The 13,882-nt window shown below is 38.7% G+C and overlaps 1 protein-coding gene across 5 annotated transcripts in view; it reads right to left on the reverse strand.

Annotated features, from left to right (window-relative positions):
• Positions 1-13,882, reverse strand: part of stxbp5l (syntaxin binding protein 5L) — a 523,376-nt gene that overhangs the window by 223,495 nt on the left and 285,999 nt on the right. The gene's annotated exons all lie outside the window — the stretch shown is intronic.

A 13,882-nucleotide genomic window follows, 5' to 3' on the forward strand; every position in this document is an offset into this window, starting at 1 on the left:
ATCCTAACTTGTAATGTATTTTACTGTTTTAAATATACTAATTCACAGTGCTAATCAAACCCTGATGATGGATTATTCATTTAAATTTTTAAAATTCATTCATAGGACGTGGGCATTGCTATTGCCTATCCCTAGTTGTTCTTGAGAAGGTAGTAGTGAGCTGCCTTCTTGAACTGTTGCAGCCAATGTGCTGTAATTATTAGACCATTATCATTAATACGACATGGTGAACAACAGTCAAAAACATAGGACCGATCAGTCGTATCATGTTCGAACAGTTAGCAAGCAACTTAATCTACAGGTGAAACACATGGTTGTCAGTTTTAACTTTCGCTAAAGCACATGAGACAATTCTTGTCGTCTTTGTTCATTACTGTGTCAGAGTGTTAACAACAGTAACAATGGTGTATACAAATATATCATGTTGGGGATTTACAGTTGAAAAGCTAAAAGATCCCCAAAGATATAAACACATTAGAAGACTGAATCAGTGTTAGATTAAACATTCATGTGACTAGAATTCATGTCATTTAGACAGTGGTCTGTAGAATCCATAGACCACATTATGAACAGATGCAGAGAAAAGGGGCTCGATGTGACATTTCTGGTAGGAAGCTAGCAAACATTCACCCACACAATCCAGAGGTTTGCTAGATAATCCAAACAGTTTTGGAATCAAAGAGTTACTGACTCTGGACATAAGTATGAAGCAACACTGATAGTTGAACAAAGCTTACAGGTCCAAAGTATTGCTTTCAATCAGTTTTGCAAGGTATCAGGCACAAAAGACCATTTGCAGAAGCATTGTGCTAGAGCAAAGATTGATGTAGTTACAAAGAGCTGTGCACTGACCTAAAAAAACTGCACAAAGGAGCATCTTCAAGCTATAAATGAAGACCATTTTGGATCCCACCAGAGGCATATACATGGACTCATCAATAAACTAGAATCCAACCATGTACACATTGAGACGAAGACGTTGAATACATGTTTCGTTGATGAACACTGTCAACCCCAAGGAAAATAACAATGTCATCACATTGTCTAAAGTGTGTGAAAAATTTCAAATTGTCTGCCCTCAAAAATTTCTGGTGACTATTTGTTATTGGCTAAAATTGACACAGGGGCAAGTTGTAAAATGCAAATTTGAAAATCATGCACCCACAAAGAAAGGAAGTCATGACAAAACCTACAAACATAACACTTCTAGCATGCTATGGTTCACCTATTCTATTTGCAGGATATATAGTTTGGGAGTGCAAGCGCAATTAATTCACTTGGACGTTGCAGATGTTTTATACCATAGGCAGAAATGGGCCTGCAATTACAGATATATCAATGTGGCGTGACCTTGCAATAGTCACAATTCATGGAATCAGTCAAACGTCAGAGTTACATCAGAAACTGCATCAGGAAATGTTTGCAGAACAGAATATAACAGAAGAATGGAATGTTTTTCTTTCTTCTGAATTCATGGAGCTAAAACCTCAGCTCTCTGCTGTGGTGACAGAAACAGAAGTTCATGAAAATAAAAAAAAACCGAACATCAGGATAAATCCTTATTTGACCAACTCTAAAATGATGACGTCTTTAGGGGATACCTCCCCTCATCCCACTGCTATATGAAGTGCAGAAATAAAATGAGGGAGCAAGATAATCTAGATTTCCATCATTAATCCAACGAAAATACTGCCAGTTATGGGACAATGTGCAAGTAAAACAGAACAAGTTCAGCAACAGCTACGGAAATATCAGCTCAAACTCAGATATTGCTAGAGAAAATGACAGATCTGCAGAAACAGGTGGCAATGAACAGCATAAGAAGCAAGCAGCTGCAAATCATTCATGAGACAGTCCTTTCAGAAATAAATGACAGCAATTGATATTCTAGCAAAAGAATTCAAGTAGGACATAAAAAAGCCAAAAAAAACTTAAATAGTCAGGGGAGGTGGTACTCATTTAAAAGAAAGAAAGAAAACTATACAGAGAGGCCATATAAGTTTTAGAGAAGGTAATAGAGGAGAAAATTTACTGGATGTACACAAGGCTAAAACATTAATAGAATTAGAAAGTCCAGGGTGTAAAACCAAGTTTTAAAATGAACTCAAAGGCTTTAAGGAACAAAACATAAATGCCAAGAATGGCTGAACCACTTAAAAATAACTTGATTAATCACTGGCTTGATTTAGCAGCATGATAAACAAATTCTGGGACAGCAGTTGCTGTTCATGAAAGATGAATTTGACAACAGAAACAAGATGATAGATAACATGACTGACAATCAAGCACTTCTATCATGAAGTCTGGATGTATCAGCAGAATATTTATCCATTATAGTGACTCATAAGCTCACTAGTTATTATAAAAAACAAATTTTCTTTTATAAAGGTGGGATTTTATTTCTGTATCTTGCCTTTTAGAGTGTTCTCCTTTAATAAGTCTATGTGCTATGCGTACGCATGATCATTGGTCGGCAGACTGCACATACAGGAATCAGTAGGTTTGTAGTAATAAAGTGTGGAGCTGGATGAACACAGCAGGCCAAGCAGCATCTCAGGAGCACAAAAGCCCCTACCCCACTGCATTCCAAAACCAGCCCAGCCTGTCTCTGCTTCCCTAACCTGTTCTTCCTCTCACCCATCCCTTCCTCCCACCTCAAGCTGCACCTCCATTTCCTACCTACCACCTCATCCCGCCTCCTTGACCTGTCCATCTTCCCTGGACTGACCTACCCCCTCCCTACCACCCCACCTATACTCTCCTCTCTACCTATCTTGTTTTCTCTCCATCTTCGGTTCGCCTCCCCCTCTCTCCCTACTTATTCCAGTTCCCTCTCCCCATCCCCCTCTCTGATGAAGGGTCCAGGCCCAAAACGTCAACAAGCTTTTGTGCTCCTGAGATGCTGCTTGGCCTGCTGCGTTCATCCAGCTCCACACTTTGTTATCTTGGATTCTCCAGCATCTGCAGTTCCCATTATCACTGATATAGGTTTGTAGTAATGTTTGCTTTAATACTTACAATATGTTTTACGGTTTCAAATAAAATAATTCGCAGAGTAAAGCAATCCAGATAAGAAATTGATTATTACACTATTGACATCATTAGGAAAATGTTGTCACCATAATTATATCATACAATGGATACCAGTGTTCAGTGTCACCACCTAATATTAATGAACTCCTGAATGAAAAATGCAATAACAATTTAGTCCCAATACAAATATAGTTAGTGTTGCCATCGTATCAAAACTGACATGTTTGTAGTTTTGTTTTGGCACATCCAAGTCAATAGTTACAAGGAAACTGTGGTAGAACACAAACCTAAGGCTAAGGCTTCCTAACAACCTTTGTAGTAATACACTGCCTATTCTTATTATGTATAAATAGTTGCTTAGAAGCAATAAACTATAGAGATAGCAGGAACTGCCAATGCTGGAGAATCTGAGATAACACGGTGTGAAGCTGGATGAACACAGCAGGCCAAGCAGCATCAGAGGAACAGGAAAGCTTGGCGTTTCGGGTTGGGACCCTTCTTCAGAAATGGGGGGGAAGGGGATTCTGAAATAAATAGAGAGGCGGGGGAGGCAGATAAAAGATGGATAAAGGAGAAGATAGGGTGAGAGGAGACAGACAGGTCAAAGAGGTGGGGTTAGAGCCAATAAAGGTGAGTGTAGATGGGGAGTTAGGGAGCCCCACTCCCATCTCCTACCTACTAACCTCATCCCGCCCCCACCCGACTCGTCCGTCCTCCCTGGACTGACCTATACCCTCCCTAACTCCCACCTACATTCACCTTCACTGGCTCCAATCCTGCCTCTTTGACCTGTCTGTCTCCTCTCACCTTATCTTCTCCTTTATCCATCTTCTATCTGCCTCCCCCTGCCTCCCTATTTATTTCAGAATCCCCTTCCCCTCCCCCTTTCTGAAGAAGCGTCCCGACCCGAAACATCAAACTTTCCTGCTCCTCTGATGCTGCTTGGCCTGCTGTGATCATCCAGCAATAAACTATATCTTGTTTCCTCTACAAGATCAGAGATAATGGGACCTGCAGATGCTGCAGAATCCGAGATAACAAAGTGTGGAGCTGGATGAACACAGCAGGCCAAGCAGCATCTCAGGAGCACAAAAACTTGTTGACATTTTGTGCCTAGACCCTTCATCAGAGAGGGGGATGGGGAGACGATTCTGAAATAAATAGGGAGAGAGGGGATGGCGGACCAAGGATGGATAGAGGAGAAGATAGGTGGAGAGGAGAGTATAGGTGCGGCTTGTCTTGCAGATATTAGATCACATATGATGCACGTTTCACCTTCAGCAGGGTACTTCTACTTGATGTGCATATGCTGACCTTCAGAACTAGAACTGGGAAATGCAGTAATACGACCTGGGAATAAAACTGGATAATATTCTATTGAAAGAACCAATGGTCACTTATTACAGCTCATTAATACATGTTTACTTCAGTGTATGGATGAGCATCAAGCTAATTGATTACAGAGAGTAGCACACTTTCATCAGCATGCCATGTTTCAAAGAGTTCACATTAACATGAAGACTGAGATTTTTATACACTCAAGTCAAATACTATGATATTGATCATATTATGGGCAGGTTTCAGAAAGGTATATTGACAAATTGAGAGATATAATACAATATCATCCCATTTCCCAAAGGTAAAAAAATCTCAAACAAAAATAGTGTTTCGTTACTGTACACTTGATCACTGATTTGAACTGTGTTCTGTTGTCAGACACTACTTGTTCTGGGATACTGAATAGTTTAAACAGAGCAGTCCTCATGTCAGCAACTATTGTCTCATGTTGCTGCATAATGAAACAACAGCAAATTTGGAGAAGTAATCCAGCAGGGTGTTGTAAGTCTTTCCCATCCAAAGTCTGTTGCTATTTTTGTTCAAGGAATGGATGGAACTTCTCCAGATGCACCATTGAAAGCATACTGTCCAGGTGCATAATGGCCTGGAATGGCAATTACTCTGCCCAGGACCCTAAGAAACTGCAGAAGGTGTTGTGCATAGCCCAGACCATCACTGAAACCAATCCTCCATCCATGGACTCTATGTACATAGCTTGTTGCTGCAGAAAGGCAGCCAAAAACATCAAAGACTCATTGCACCCTGGTAATGACCTCTTACAACCTCTTCCTTCAGGCAATAGATACAAAAGCCTGAAAACACTACATGAACAGTTTCAGGAACAGCTTCTTTCTGGCTGTTATCAGCTGTTGAATTACTCCAGCCTCAAATAATGTAAGCTGTAATATAAACTGTACACCTTGAAGTCCTTTTGATCCGTACATCCTTGCTTGCTGTGATCTGTCTGTACCACTCCTAAAAAGTTTTTCACTGTATTTTGGTACACGTAACAGTAAATCAGTCAATTTAAACGTAGAGACTTCCCTGCTGCTAGTGTTGATATGTTTGGCCTGCCTCTCATGCATTTGTATATTGTTGAATGTCCTGATTCGACGCCGGTTAGGATACAAATGCCTGTACTAGCTGCCTTGCATGTTCAATGCCCATATGTCCCTTGTTTAACATGATATCCCAGTGCTGATTTTTAGGTTTTAGGACTGGTTTTCCCTTGAAAATGACTTGTGATATATCAAGCTTGTCTCTGTATGGCCAAAATTAATTAATGTTCTCAGGCAGTTTTCAGATCATATAACTTATATTCAGCAATTGCCAAATGCAACAATTCACACTGGCTGAAATGTAACAAACTAATTTTGAGAATGTCATCAACTTCATTAGCAACAGCAGCAACAAGTAGATCGAGAGGAATATTTTGGTCTTCCTGTGGATTTGATAATCTGCTCAACACATCAGATGTAATCATCCTGGCATCTGGTTTGCATTTACTTCAAAGTCAGTCCATTGACAAGTGGATGCTTGACGTGTGGTGGTGCATTTGTTAGTGGCATTCGGCAGGGGTATGGCTTAGAACCTCGTTTAACAATGAATTTTTTTCACCAAATAAGGAAGTGTGAAATTGCATCATGTTAAATGCTAGAGCTAATGGCTCACACTCTATATTAGATTAGTTTGCTTGTACCAAAAACAATAGAATTTTTATGTTACAAAAGACATATGTCTATGCTTTTTCGATGCATCCATTTTGAGAATTATGTCTTTCCTGAGGTCATAGGATTGCAGCAAACACTATTTGGCTGATTGAACCTGCTTGAGATATTTGCAGATGAGTTGTCTTGCTGCATATAAAATAGCAAATCTTCTAGTGGAGATATATTTCCATGGCATTGGGAATGTATATAGACAGAAAGTTAAAACATTGAGGCAACTTCACTCTTCCTATTTATCCTGTAGGGTTGGTATTTGTTTAAGATCTTTGATTTTGCTTGGATCAGGATAAAAACTCGAAGGGCAGAGTAATGGGACCAGATAAAGTCTGTGTGGCTGATACTGATCTGGAAGTTTAGTCCATTAAATACCTATTCATGTGGTTGTACTGCCATCACCAGTAGACTAAGTTAATGTTCATGCTTTGCCTACGTCTTACCTATGACTGCAAGCAATATTGTCAGTTATGCAGCCGCAGGTAAATTTTCAATAACTAAATCCATGAGCTGCTGTAACAGATCTTGGCTGTCTGATAGCTTGAATCATGGAATCCCTATAGTGCAAACAGGCCATTTGGCTCATTGAGTCCACAGCGACTGTCTGAAGATCATCCCATCCGAAGAGCATCTCATCCAGACCCATCCCCCTTACTCTATCCCTGTAACCTTGCATTTCCCATAGCTAATCCACATGGCCTGCACATCCCCGAACACTACAGGCAATTTAGCATGGTCAATCCACTTAGCCAGCACATCCTTGGACTGAAAACCATCAGAAAACCATGTAGAGGAGATTTACCAGGATGCTGCCTGGACAGGTAGTAGAGTCAGATACATTAGGGACATTTCGGCAACTCCTGGATAGGCACATGGATGAGAGTAAAATGAAGGGTATGCAGGTAGTTTGATCTTAGAGTAGGATAATTGGTTGGCACAATATCGTGGGCTGAAGGGCCTATACTGTGCTGTACTGTTCTATGTTATATGATTCTGTTCTATTAGAAATAGTAACATCTAAATAGTGTCAAATATGCTGTAAGCACCTGGGATTCTTCAGCTATGCAGACAGTTCCGTATAGCTTTCCTTCACATCCAGGTTGGAAAAGAATGTTGCTCTGGAAAATTTAGCGATTAATTCTTCTAGCATCAGTATTTTATGTGGACACCTCTTACCAGAAGGGTTGAGATGCCTTGGATGTAGGCATTATCTTAATGAACCAAGTTTCTTTAAAGCACACATGATGGACCCAGAGCAATATGTTTGATGGTCAACATTTCAAATTAAACCACTTTGCTCCATTTCATTCAGTTCTGCTCAAAGCTTCTCCTGAATATGCATACTGCAGTTTCTCAGAGGACTGATAAAAAGAGTTGCATCATTCTTAAGATGCAAGAAAACGCTACCTTTAAAATTGGCAATCATGTCAACTGGCCTTGGTACAGGTGTTTGACACCTGGCTTGATTGTGTGAAGGGCTGCTGTGGTGAAGTAACAGCGTTCTTACCTCGGAATCAGGAGACACAGGCTCAAGTGCCAACTGTTCCAGAGGTGTGTTATAACATATCTGGATAGATTGGTTAGAAAATAGCTCATGCCAGCTCTGTTCCTGGCTTATTTCAATGCAATGTATATGGTTTGAATATCATCAACTGAGATCTGGGCATCCTGGTAGTCCTGCCACTATTAGACTTCTGCTATCTACCAGATAGAAGATATTGGGAAGTTGAGGTAAGCTTGCGCAATGGTACTATGGTGTGATCTTACCAATGCACAGAATTGGTGATCTGTTACATGTTGTGAGACAGTTGCTTGTAGGCTATACCATGGAGTGTCACTTGCTGAGATATATATTTTTATGGATGCATAGTAGCAATATGTTGGCATTAGCACTCCTCTTGATATTAATATAAATGTTGTGTCACCCTGCCTTTTCAGAACATATTATGTTAATGATTTTTAAAGCTTCAAATCACTTTATAACATTGACATGGTATGTGAGGTCAATGCTATGGAAAACATGGTCATCTTCTGGAATTTGATTTTCATTTGGTTGGCTCATGGATGCCTTTGTATTTGTGTACATTCTGAATATTTTCCTCACTGCCAGTGTTGTGGAGTTGTACTGTCTTGCTGGTCACCTGTGTTTTGTCCTTGGGTCTGGCCTGGCCTTTGAAATCATTAAATCCTGCACATGTGGAGACAAGGTCCTTAAGTGCCACATGCTTTACAGATGTCAAACAGAGTTGGACATCTCTTAAGGAGGTAGGATAAAGTGCAAGTGTTACCGATTTTTTGGTATGCTATGCTTTGCTGACCATAGCGATAGTGTTGGCTGTACCTGTAGCAGGCAATTTAGTTGGTCTGTCAGTATGGTTTCAGACTTGCATCCATCATGGAATGACGAATCAGTGGAATGGCATTTGCTTTGCTCTGAAAATCCTTTCCAAAGACCTTTATTGCAGTAAAGTCAGTTACTAATTTGATAAGTCTCTCTGAGGGCTCTTTTTCGAAAAGTCACACGAAGGCCTTTGTTTAGCCTTTTGGCAACAAACTGGTGAATCAGCTCTTAGTAGTACTGTTTTGTCATGAGTTGGAGTTTGTTTACCTTGAAGTTAATTCTTACTTTGAGCTGGCATTCAAGAACATTCTAGGTACTTTTTGGATATTTCTGATTATCCAGAGAAAGATAGGATATATTACTTGTGCAGAACCTTTCCTTATTGATGGTAAACAAGATTGTCAGAGCTCTTTTCTTGGGATCATCTATTATTTGATCTATAAAATTAAACTGCATGTGGTGCTGGAAGAAATTTAATTACGTAAAAGCAGCAATTGATGTCTAATGTGTAATTAGTGCATGCCTTCCATTTCATTTTGGAGGGTTTTTCTTGGAAGTACAGCGTAGTATTTGTTTATTTATTTTGCCAGTTGTGCTTTTCTCTCCTTTGTTTTTGTTCTTCCCTTGCTTCTGTTTCTCTTTAGTTTTCTTGTAACTGTTCCTTCCTTGGGCTTTGTCCCTTAAAGAGGGATGCTTTTAGAACTGGAATCTTGGAGATTTAACATTGCTGATTTGTAATTCAGGTTTCAGACACTGTTTGGCATTCATGCCAGAAAGGATGAATGATACCACAGGGTCATCCTTTACTTCTGTGCCTCTTTTGAGAGGTAAAATGGTGAAACCAACTAACCGTTCGATATAGGTGAGCCTTGTTAGTGTTGAAAAAAACCTTCTTAGTGTTTTTGTTTGACTTACTTTCTTTCAGGAAGGCTATAGTGTTAGGAGCATTTAACTGCCATTTCTTCCCTCAGAGAGGTAAGAACTTGTTATTTTTTTAAAGAGACAGGTCTTCCAACTTGAAAACAAAACTTATATGGCGATCAGAAAAAAATAAGATCTGTCTTCTAACTATGTCTACTTACAGACCTCCACTCATACTATCTGATGCTGATGAATGCTTGAATTCTTTGTTGTGCTGAACTATTGTCCAGTTAATTTTCAATTATCTTTCTAAACATCTACCATGAAGACCTTTGAATCTTCTGTATGAATTATCAACAGAGCTTACATGATGGATCTTTTGCCTCCAGCAGGGTATTTGTACTTTATGTGGCAATGCTTATCTTATCCCTCATAACATAAGAACTAGGTATGGTTAACGTGCTGTTGAAAGATCCAACAGATATTATTATATGTCACAAATGTGTACAAATATTACACTTATAGGCTGATCTGTGGGCTAAGTTTAAGCCTTTTAGTTACTAAGAATAGCATTCATTTATTAGTGTATTGTGCTTCAAGTAACCTAAGTTAAGATGAAGTCTGAGACCCTTATGCCCTCAGATCACATGCTATTATACAATGATGACATCATGAGCATGTCTCAAGGTAAGTCGTAAACTAATTGTCAGACATAACATAAAAATGGAAGGCCCTAAAGAACCTATACACTCAGAAGATATAGATGGCATCATCCAGGATGTGGTGATTAACATTTATTTAATTTATAAGTATCAGTGCCAATGAAGTAAACAATGTGGTAACTCAGAAAATGTCAATAAAAACAGATTCTGCTGATCACTGAGGATAATAAACACTAAAATAATTGTTGCAACACTGAACAATACTCCAAAGAATGACAGAACGTATTTCAAACCTGATAAAAGATGGGCTGAAATAGATGAAATCTGTAGCTCCAAGGCAGAAGTCTGTGGAAGTAGTCCAAAATCTAGTTTCAGCCAATGAGTGAACAGACAGCAAAGATTGTAGGAGACAAGCTCTGGTACAAAGAAGAAATTTTAAAGAGTACAGTAATTCAGGTTGAAAAGGTAAGAATTTCTTTTTTAAAAGTGGCAACTCAGATTGCAAGTCGTATGCCATAGCACGAGGACACAAGATGTGACTCGGAAATCCTTCATTCAAACCATGAAGTGTAGGAGAAACTTCTATTTACATCTGCAAAAGGCAGATAAAACTTCCATTTCAGCCATAACAAGTAAAATCCTCTATTAAAGCCACAAAGAGCAGGAAACTCTATTAGAATTAATGGAAAGTACAGGAGAATCCTGAAGAAAACAATTCTTGAGAAGAATAGCTTCTCAACGTCCGATGTTGAACAAATAAGCATACTTTTGTACATGATTGGTTGTATAACAGATGCTATTATTGCTAGCCATGGGACAAAAGAAGCAACAAATACTTTTCAAGAAGTATTGAAAACATTTGACAATTTTTTAAACCTCAGAAATAACAAAATTCTTGAGAGAGTAAGATTTAACTGAAGAATGCAGAATCCACAGGGGTTCATAAATGCTTTCATTATAGACTAGAGGACAAATATAGCTATGGTAACAAAATCAGCATTCAAAAGAGAATGTTCTCTAAAAGCATTACTGGTGAATCTTTGTCATTATAGTCCATAGAAGATGTTACTTCAGAAACCCATTCAGTTGATGAGTGAAGTAGAGGTCTCAAAGCAACACAGATTGATACTAAGGAGAGAAGATCAAACTTGGCACAGGTGGTTGTCAGATTCCATTCAATTCTTCGGGTACAGAACTACAAATGATATATATGATGAGCTAATCAAGAGTTGGGACAGACACCAGATCCTAAATGTCCTTCCGAATGTTATGTGGCAAAGAAACCTCGCAGATGTGCACAGTGCTCAGCTATTGAAACCAATCGCTTTTGCTGTAAAACAAAAACCACTGTCAGAAAATGAGCTGAACCAGGACATAGCCTCAGAAAAGCTAAAAACAAAAGAAGTAAATGGAGTAGAAGACAAATCCAAAGTCCTGCTAGGGAAAATTGGTAACCCAGACCAAACATTTTGGCAAGCACACAGCTATGCTTAAGGACAACTCACAAATTTCAAATTAGACATGGGACAAAATGCCATAATATTTTCAGATAGTGAGCCTTGTTTACATTGTAAAACATTGTTTACAGCTGACAGAATATTATTGTTCTTACTTTACTTTTCAAATGTATTGTTTGGGGCATTGTGCATAATGTTAAAGGTATGCTATGGGCTACTCTCCAACCTAGAGGATGCCAAATTCTAGAAAACCTTTACACACTTCAAACTCAGGTATTGATGTCAATTTCATTCAAAAGCTTGAAAAGGGTTATAAAGGTCAAGGCACATTTGGTCAAGGAACAGCTAATGGAAGGTCTTATAGAATACCACAAGATCACGGAGTAATCTAAACATAAAACAGAATCCCCTGAGGTTAATTAAGTTGGAAGAAGTGCTTTTTTTAAATATGCTCAGTAAGATGGAAAGTTGTGGCCATTCTAGTCTGGTGCAAATGTTTTCGATTTCTATCAAAACTGAAGAATGCTCAGATTCCAAGTACCAACAAACTTTGAGAAGAAATACAATGAATCAGTAATTGAACAGAATATCCTACTTGTGGCAATTAAAGCATCCACAACTAAGATTAGTCACATTGCCACACAGCATAATGAACACTTAGTTATGAAAAATTCAGTTCTGAAGAACGGTCACTGGACTCAAAATATTAACACTGCTTTCTCTCCATAAATGCTGCCAGACCTGCTGAATTTCTGCAGCAGTTTCTGTTTTTATGATAAATTCAGGCCCCACCTTAAAGACTGAAGTGACTAGGAGGTGACATGTTTTAGCAGAACTTCTGACCACTCTACCTTCCAGAGAAGAATCTTCAACAACAATAATGCATATTACTCAAGGTATGAATGAATATTTAAACAGCATAATTGAGGATTTGACAAATTGATTTTACCAAAATTCAATTGGTAAAGGTGAATAAGAAAAGTAAGAACAAGCAAAAAACCAACCTATTTCAGCACAGATCTACATGCAAATTGAAAACAAGCATCCACTGACACAAATTGAAGATGTGTTACATAAAACTCCATGGAATACACCACAAAGAAGAAACAAGTAATGTCTAAAGATTCAAGATACTGTGTAGAATAAAAAGTGCCTATTATAGCAAGGATCTCTGCAAAAGAAATAAAAGGAAATTAAAGATCTTCCAGTTCCAAGGAAACATGCAAATCTCAAGCCCTTAGGAAGATAATCCAACACAACTACCTTCAATCCAACAAACTGTCATTCTTCAAAGTCTAAACAGACTATATTCCAGCAAAGACTTGGGGTAGGCGGTGTAGTGGTAAATGAAAACATATAGACAAGGTAAACAATAACAGCTATTAGAGAAAAGCCAACTGAAAGGGTCTCAAATACTCAATACTTGACTTAGTACAGTAAGTACCCAAGGAGTCAGGTTGTGAGGACTTGGTGAGAGAGTAGAGTAGAATTTGATGGGAGATAGACCAAACATTAACAGTCAGTAGTAATGAGAGCTTACTCTTATAATCTGCAAATAGTTGCAGAGAAGCAACAAACTACATCTTATTTATGTTTCAAGGCTCTTCTTGTTAGATCAAAAGGTGGCTACCCGCAAAAACTGTAGAACACATAAGGCCCTAATAAGGACAGCTCTCACAAATTTCAATACATTCTGTGACATATTTAGTAACATATTCGGTAGTTCCCTTAAGGATTCTATGGAGGCTACCAACAAAAACAACTAATTTTGAACACTTCAGTATGGAATATATCAAATGTTGAAAAGATATCAATGGCAGCACACACAACAAAGTTCAGTGACTAATAACAGTGCCCATCTCCATGAGTTGGGCAGGCAATTAGGTTCATTAGGAGTCTTATTAAAGGTAAGAGATTTCTCAAGTTTACATTCAGCCTCTAGTTTCCTGATGTGACGGGAGGCAGATCCATTGGTAGGCAGCGGATGGTAGGCCAGGATGCTAGGACTATTTGCTATCCTATAGGTTCTGTCTGCTTGCTCATGGAGATACAGTCAGAGACCACCATATGGAGGAATTTTCTCACACAGTAATGGAATAGCTGTTTATTGTGCATCTTATTATTTTTTAAAAATAAGTGAAAGGGCACCTTCTTTCTTGAGATCCAATACCAATTACTTATCTTGTACTGAAACTTATACTTCCTTGGAGCTAGAGCTGGAAGACCTCTGATTGGCATTCTAGCTTTGAGATATGGGAGTCTATCTCCATACCAAGGATACCTACTTGAAAATCTTAAAATTAATCAATTTCCCCCTCAGAATCTAGATTTTGACCCAAATGCAAACCCTTTTCCTCTTTCCCACTTCACTGAGAAAGTGCAGTTCCTTAGGCATACTCATTTGCAACATTGTATGGGTGTACCTGTCCAATAAATGAAGAAACACATTCCTGTTACAAGCAGTGAGAT

This window comes from Stegostoma tigrinum, chromosome 12, assembly GCF_030684315.1.
Source record: "Stegostoma tigrinum isolate sSteTig4 chromosome 12, sSteTig4.hap1, whole genome shotgun sequence".
NCBI classification, from domain to species: Eukaryota; Metazoa; Chordata; class Chondrichthyes; order Orectolobiformes; family Stegostomatidae; genus Stegostoma; species Stegostoma tigrinum.